The sequence below is a fragment of the Zingiber officinale genome, chromosome 2B (assembly GCF_018446385.1).
Source record: "Zingiber officinale cultivar Zhangliang chromosome 2B, Zo_v1.1, whole genome shotgun sequence".
Lineage (NCBI taxonomy): Eukaryota > Viridiplantae > Streptophyta > Magnoliopsida > Zingiberales > Zingiberaceae > Zingiber > Zingiber officinale.
This window is the reverse complement of record NC_055989.1, coordinates 90,214,415-90,222,838: the sequence shown is the minus strand read 5'-3', so window position 1 is coordinate 90,222,838 and position 8,424 is coordinate 90,214,415.

Genomic DNA, 8,424 nt, shown 5'->3' with positions numbered 1-8,424 from the left:
GCATCCATTTCTCAGGCATGGCCGGCTGCAACTTTTTATCTCATGCAAGCTCAAAGCTTGACGGCCCCTTTCGGCCATGACTCGGTTTAATTTGTCTTCTTCGCCACTGCATCACTATAAGAGTGTCATGAGAGTGTGACTGTTTCTTATAACATGGATGACAAGGACGAGGGGGGCAAGGCAGCCTGCGGTGGCGACGGCGAAGCTGCTGCCACCGCCGTCGCGGCTCGTCATCAATTCTCCGCCTTGGTGGCTCACCGCGCTCTATTCGGAGCCCGCCGTCGGCGGGCGGCGGGTCGGAAGGCCGGCGCCGGAGACAAGCCGGTGCAAAGCAGGCTGAGCAAGGTCTCCGACGCAGCCAACGATGCCAAATGAGTGACTGGACGTTAGACGTAATGTTTTGTAAGGCTTAGTTTCGCTTTCATGAAGCCTGAAGCCTAAAGATTAGGCAGCACGAACTGGTAATTAAATATGTTTGAATTAAAACAAGAGCCAGTACTGTGCGGGTAGACTTGTCTTCTCGACCTTCACGCTATCGCGACTTGGGATTGGACGTTTTTCTTCTTCTTCTGTCTCTCGTTTACCTCTTTATTTCGCTGCCAGTAACTTTGAAACTTGTTCAGCTCTGCCTTCTTGTCAAATCCAGTCACTGCACTTAAAAAAGGTTGGGTAAAAATCAAAAGAAATACTTTTTTTTATTGAGAAGAATATTTATTCCATATCAATATATTTTTTTCCTTAAATTCAAGTTCATAACTCCCGCATAATATTTATAACAGCTATTATTTTATAATTACTATAATATAGATATTTTAATTTTATTGAATACTATAGTACAGTTACTGTTATAATATGAATATTTCATGATTAATAATTACATAATATAAGTTTTTGTTATCTTTAATCAATATTCAATACTAATTAATGTTGGTTAATATTGTGTTATAAAAAAAAAATGATAATCCTAGTTAATCTCATTGATTATCCCTGGGGTGATCGATCCGGTTCTACGAAAATTTTTCACCATCCATCAGGGTAAATCAAGAAGCGTGCACGGTAAAACATTTATGACATAATTATAAATATTTACATTTATATAACTACTATATAATTATAGCCGTTACAATATAACTACGGTAACTAGACGATTAACAACTATGAAGAGTATTTTGTATAAGACAATATTGTCCTCGGGGCATGGTGTCACGGTAGGATATCTAGGTTGTCACCCGCGGTTCGATCCCCAGCTACTACGTATTTTAAAAAAAATATTGGGTGACAACCTGGATGTCTTACCGCGGCGAAGAAACTAGAGATCGAACCGCGTGTGCCTAGGTGATAACCTAGATGTCCTACCGCGACACCATGCCCCAGGGACAATATTGTGTTATACAAAATACTCTTCATAGTTGTTAATCGTCTAGTTACAGTAGTTATATTGTAACGGCTATAATTATATAGTAGTTATATAAATGTAAATATTTATAATTATGTCATAGATGTTCTAATTAGACTTGCCCATGGGGTCTGATACTAATTAAACTAGGCCTGAGCTCGTAACCGGGTCATGAGTCGGTTACCCGCTGACCAAGTTTGTCGGGCTTAAACCATAATCAACTTGGTATTAATTGTTGAATTAGTGGTTAACTTTGAATTTGGCATTTTGTTTTGGATTATAGTCGTCGAAACCAGCAATTCGGATAGTTGAGAAAGGAGGTGAGGTTTTTTTTGTATATTTTTTAATGGTGCTTATTATTTGAGCATTTTTTATCAATGTCTACGATGTAGCGTTCATTACTCTCTAAATTTTATAAATACGGAGTTCATTTTATCATTTTCATACCATCTTCTTTACTCATTTTCAATTTTGAAATCTCGCTTTCTATTTCAATTTTTCATGTTTTTCCACTACAATTTTACACGTTTTTCAACTTCAATTCTAGATATTTTTAACTATAATTTTATAATAAATGGAAGAAAAAGGTTCATTATCTCAATCTTGAAGAGGTATAAAAATAGTTAATCTGAACGAGGAACATGATATTTAATTTACTATTGATGAGTTCAAGCAGATTTCAACACCCGACGCACAAAGAAGTACCAAATGATAATAGTTCTAAGGCTCAAGATGTTCCTCCTTTACAATCATCTATTTTTACAAATTTTTTTTGACAATGCCACTTTTTCATTCATAGAAGTGGGTCTAATGTAAGTTTGTCAAACCTTCTATAAATTCTAAGCGAGCAACGATTATGGGTTATTGAAATAACACATTGAAATGAAGCACCCGACTTAATATGAAATTAAATATTTTCAAATGCAATTATCCAAATTTCCCTTAATTAGTGGTGGTAAAGATTCCAATTTATTTATGTATTTTGATAATAGATTAAGAGAATACTTAGCTAGATTTTTTTTTCTAAGAACATTTTTTTTTAGTTTTAGATCTAAATACATTTTTTAAGATTTTGTCAAGATTCATTTAATCCATCTGCTAAATATGTTCATCGAGCAAATTGTACAATTAAAAGATTAGTAAGACATTGAGAAAAAATTAATTAAATTTTTTAATAAATTAAATAATAAAATTTATTTATGTTTTAATATTTGAAGTGATCATTGATGTTTGTATATGACTATGACTTGCCATTAGAAAAGTAAGCATAGTGCAAGTCCTTTATTTTTTTTTTTATAAATTTATAACTTTTTTTAATATAATAATTTCAAATGATAGTGAACCATGAATCTTCATAGAGATTTCAAACTGTTAATTATAATCATCTTAGAAGGTTAAGGTTAGGGGTGAATCCATGATTTAAAATTCAGGATGTTGCATACTAAGTCGCACATGTTCAATTAACAAGTTGAAATTTTTAAAAAATATCCAAACAAATCTAGAAATTCGTTCAATACCTCAAATCAATACAAAATTCGTACCTACATCAAAGATACAATAAATATCAATTATTGATACCAAAATCATACTAAAATCACATAAATCACCCTAAAAAATTCTTACTGGAGTCAGGCTCAAAGCTTCCTAAAAATCATCATCCCAGGTTGCACGGTGGTCGACGACGACAAACAAGTTCATGTGCAGCTCTGACACAAAATAGGACGTGAAGACTCGTCTTAAGGTCTTTGAAATTTTTGTACCAAATTACCAATAGAAAGCTTAGGTCGTAGGTGTTGGTGCAATCGACTCCAGGGTTTTGATATTTGAGAATATGTTTAATGGAACTGGGTTAAGGTTAACCTAGTCAAGTGAGAAGTCTAGTCAAGTCAAAGTTAACTAGATGACTGATAAGTGATGAGTAGTCTACCGAGTGATTTCAAGTAGTGAGCAAGTCTAAGCAAGTCAAGGTGACCTGAGGCTTGGCAAGAGGAAAATTTTAAGGGGAGGTAACCCTAGGTCTTGGAGAAATTAACTCCAAGTAAAATTCGTAGTGAGTAAAGCTAGGTGGTGAAAGTCTTGGTGGCTGAAGTCATACAATGAAAAATCCTAACAAGAGATAACCCTAGGTAATGAGAAGCCTTAGAGGAGTGAACTCCAAGTATGTGTGACTGAATGGTTTCCGGTCGATCGTGCGCCCTCGATTGAACTAGCGGATTTTGGTAGACATAAGTATAATTTTACTAACACTCTTTTACATTACTATTATTTGTTGTTTTGTTAATTTAGTATTACAGGAAAAGTCTTAGTAGATCAGGCGATCATACACTGAGCAGAGAAAGTTTAAATAGGTCTGGAGGACCAAATGTTTGACAAGTAAGTTGAGGTAAGCTACTGGAGGTAGTGAAATGAGGTCACGTTTCATTAGAAATAAACTTTAGATATTGATCCAACTGAAGAGAACAAAGGAGGTTTTTAAGTTGAGATCAGAACATTCATTATTGCAAAGAGGTAGTGCATACTATATTTGCACTAATCTTGCTTTACAGGTTTATGTTCTAACTCTAATTTGCGGGGTAATTATTGTTTATCTTACTAATACTGGTTTGCAGAAAATGACGTTCTGTTGATGGAACAAATGTGTTCCGTCGACGGATCGATAAAATATCATAACAGTTAAATTTAAATCAGAGAACAAAAGGAAAAAGTTGTTTAGTCGACAGATAAAGTTTGATCAATCGATGGAACAACGTTATCTCAGGTATTAGGCGAATCAAATCTGAGCAAACAGGGAAAGCAAGTTTCAGTTGACGGAAAGATCGTGTTCCATTGACGGAACAATGAGATGTTCACGATCGAATGGATCCGGTCATAGCAAATAAGGAAAGAATAGTGGATCAATCCACGGATAGAGTGATCAGTCAACGGATTGGTTGAGTCGATTGAATCTCTTATCAGTTGACGGATCGAGTCCTATAAAAGAAGCCCTCGAACTCTGAGCCAGATAGAACTTTCGTCTTTTGATTTTCTACTACGCTAATTCAGTGTTTCTTTAAGTTGTAACTACTATGATGTCGGGAGGTTTTCGACAATCTACACTTCATCTTGTATTCATTTGTTATCGGTATACTTTATTTCACTTGTATATTATACTCATTGTAATATCATTTGATCATTTAGTGAATTGTCCAAACAAAGTGATTGACAATCACGGACCTTGAAGTAGAAGTCGTCGAAAGCTCCGAACCAAGTAAAAAAAATAAATTTATCTCTGTTGTATATATGTGAATGGAGAAGAGGTGGAAGAGGGAAGAAACTCCATTGTTAATGAGACTTTAGTCCCACATTGGGAGTTTCAAGGCATATTGGTTAGTTTATATTGATTCGCATACATTGATGATGTGAACAAATGCATGGGGAGAAGCTCTTTCTCACTAGTGGGTGTGCAGAAAGGTACAAATCCAGGGCCGCAAGGTTCTCCCGCTCAACCTCTTGCACGATCACACTCGTTCAACCTCTTTGCCCGCCCGATCAGCTTCTTTCCCGACTGAACACTTGGTTGCTCGCTCGCTCGACTTGAACAGCTGATCTTCCTACTCGACCGATTTATCTGCTCGGCCTCTCAATCCACTCGGTCGCCACTGTGCGTGCACTCAAGTTATAAAGAAAGAGAAGACAAATTTTAAAAGCATCAAGATTCAATCCCTCCCCCCTTGATTATATATATTTTTTTCTATTTACTTCGAAAATAATAGGTAAAATTAATTTATTTCCTTTTATTTACCTCATGAATTGATAAATTCATTTTAGCTTCTGTCCTAATAAGATTAAAAGCTCAACGTGTAAAATTATTTCTTATAGTGACCGACTTCACGTGATTGCCAATCTTCTTCTTTCACAATGTCCTCTTCCTACCAGCGGGCAGCGGCTCCATGAGAGCGCTGTGCGCAGGCAGTTGCAGCCAATTGAGCACGAGCAACCTCAAAGGTCGCTCGTGGGGCCGGTGGCCCTCCAAGGACGAGAACAACCGGGAAATCTTCTTTCAAAGTTGTACCTTTGCTTTTCATCTAGAAGAGCTGTTGAGGGATTCTACTGATATTTTAGGCAAGGGCACATTTGGTACAAAGCAATGAGCACAGTAGATTTTCTTTCTCTTCATCGTGGCAAAACAACAACAGTGATTTACACGTCAGCTGAATGTGGCCCCCCTGCATTTACTATCTAATCGTCGGTGTGAATCGTCATCGAATCGGATTATAATAATATAAAAAACTAAAGATAATTTTAGAAATAAAAAATTTATTCACGCCGGATGTGAGTTTTTTTCATAATAAAAAAAAGAATGTCCTTTAACTATTACAATAAAATGGACGTCTTTTGACTTTCGCCAAGACGATTTTATCATTACGGTGACAGTGTGGACTTAACGATCGCAGTGTATGATGATGACAGCAGTCGCATTCTTGTCGTGGCTGACACCGCGACGACGTCCTATGCGACGGCCTAGAGATTCGTGCTGCGGGCAAACATCAGCCGTCAGCGTCACGCCGCTGCCCTCTGGCACGGTTCGTTTCCCTCCCGGTAAAATGGTCGCCTTCTCTCCGCTCACGCGCCTAACACGATCACGCACCATCCTGCTTCCCATACACCGCCGGCGGTAATCTCACTGGCGCTGTCTCGGACCGCGTGATGGATCAGTCGTTGGTTTTCTTCAAGATTCGTGCAGCCGGTGGCCGCGGCGCGAGAGACGAGCTACTATTACATTTTACACCTTCGGAATTTAGCTATTTAAATTCTATTACGAAATCGAATATATCCTTTGACAATTCTTATTTTAACATTATTTTCTTTAAAACTATAGGAATAAGAAAATTCATCACTTAACAAGCATTGCAAATATAATTTTACATATATTAATTCTCATTAACCACTGATGGGAAGATGAACAATGAGTGGGACTCGCGAGGAGTTAATGCAGCATGTGCATTGGATTGCAATTGAGCAAAAGATGATAGCTAACTAACTATTTTGGATGCCATGTAAATGGAGAAACAATAAATGAAAATTTTTTTCAAGGAAAAGGAAACCATATTGACCAGAGCAAAAAATAAAACCTAGAAACATTGGATGTTTGTTAAATTCCTGGGGCTATGAGGAAGCGGTCAAGGCACTCCGATTATTAATTAGATATCTAAGACTTAATTCTAGGTGTATTAAGAATTTTTATTTAGTAGAATGATAAATATGAGAAGTTAGTTTTTTTTAATAGATTATCATGTGTACTTTCTGATTTAATTTAGTGACAGGTGAAAAAAATTTATGAAATCGGATCAATCATTTTCAGAATTAATAGATTAAAAAATCTAGATACATTAAAAAAAAGAAAAATAAAATATTTGTTAAAAGTAAGTTCAGCAAAAAGTTTAAGTTTTAACTCATATATATATATATATATATATATATATATATATATATATATATATATATATATATATATATATATATATATATATAAGGTTCTTCGATTTTGTTTGACTAGAACGGTAGACGAGACAAGCGGAGTTAAATTTATTTAACAATGTAATCTAAAAGTGAACTAAGTTAGTCAAATGATGGTTTGATCTGATTTTTTTATAAACTTGAACTTGATTCAAATTTTAGAGTGAGTCGTTTATACGTTATTAAATTCTCAGTTCAACAAATTTATTCACATGTTTTAAATTTTTTTATTTTCAAACTTATTCAATGGGTTAGTCAATTTGACAGCTTGTTTATTTTAAGATTTTATTTATTTATTTATTAATGATTTATAATTTTTATTCATGAAAATTATTTATGGATAGTTTATTATCTGAAATATTGGCGAATTATATATATATATATTCAACCTTTTATATTTAATTTTACATGATATTAATTTTATTTATTTAATTAACTTTGGGTATATATATTGAATAGAACACTAATCTTTCTATATATATTGAATAGAACACTAATCTTTCTCAGGAACCTTTAGTTCGGTTTGACTTGTTTGATATCATAGATATAATACATAAATCGTTACAAAGTGATGTTTAAAGCTATTTAGACAATAAATAAGATTTTTTTTTTTAATGTGTTTCTAGTTAACATCAAGTATCTAATCCATTGATTTAGGATGATTAATTATGAGATGATTGATCCAGTCTTATGAAAATATTTTATCGATAGTTAGAATGAATCTGAAAGTGTTTATAATGGACTGTCCAACAACCCAACATCCGAGATTTATCTTCTCACCAGCAGTTCATGAAATTGAACGGTAAGTACCTGAAAAAAAAAAATAACAAAGCTTTGAGTTGAGATGTCAACTTTGTGACAAAAGAAGAATTTATTTCTAATAAAGATAATTATGGAGGTTCAACCTTTAAAGGTAAATTTGTTATCTTACCGGTCCTCCTAGTACCGGTAAAATAGATATAAAAGGAGATAAATATAGATATACAGATGTTAGGCGCATGGTGAGATAAATTCGAGATCATCAGTTCTTATAAATCGATCTATGACTATTACGTCAAGATGTTATATGTCTATCGTCTACACTATGCTCTAGGAGTTGGAGGTAAACTTTTAATTGCATATGATGCGGTGATAAAAGGGGACCTACTAAGTGGACGGAGATAGAGGTCAACGTGGAGGTCAAAGTCAAGGAGATCAATATCAAAGAACCAGCAAACATGTCCTGAAGGGGCCTAAGTCAGTCTCTATTGCAATGGCTAATCGAGAATGAGACTCTCGACTGACAATGATTTGGCTAGTGCAGAAGGTCGGTGCAGCCAAAATCATTAGACGCTCATCATGGAGCAGAGAAGCGTTAAGGCAATCGGGGCGTTAGCTCGGTCGAGCGAACACAAGCTGTCAGGTTACGTTACCCCATGGAAAAGCGGCCCAGTCAAGTCGACCGGAAGAGTACTCGGCCGAGTGACTATCCCGCTCCACTGAGCAAAGGGATCATTGACGTATCTATCAATATCTTTTTGGAAGATAGTGCC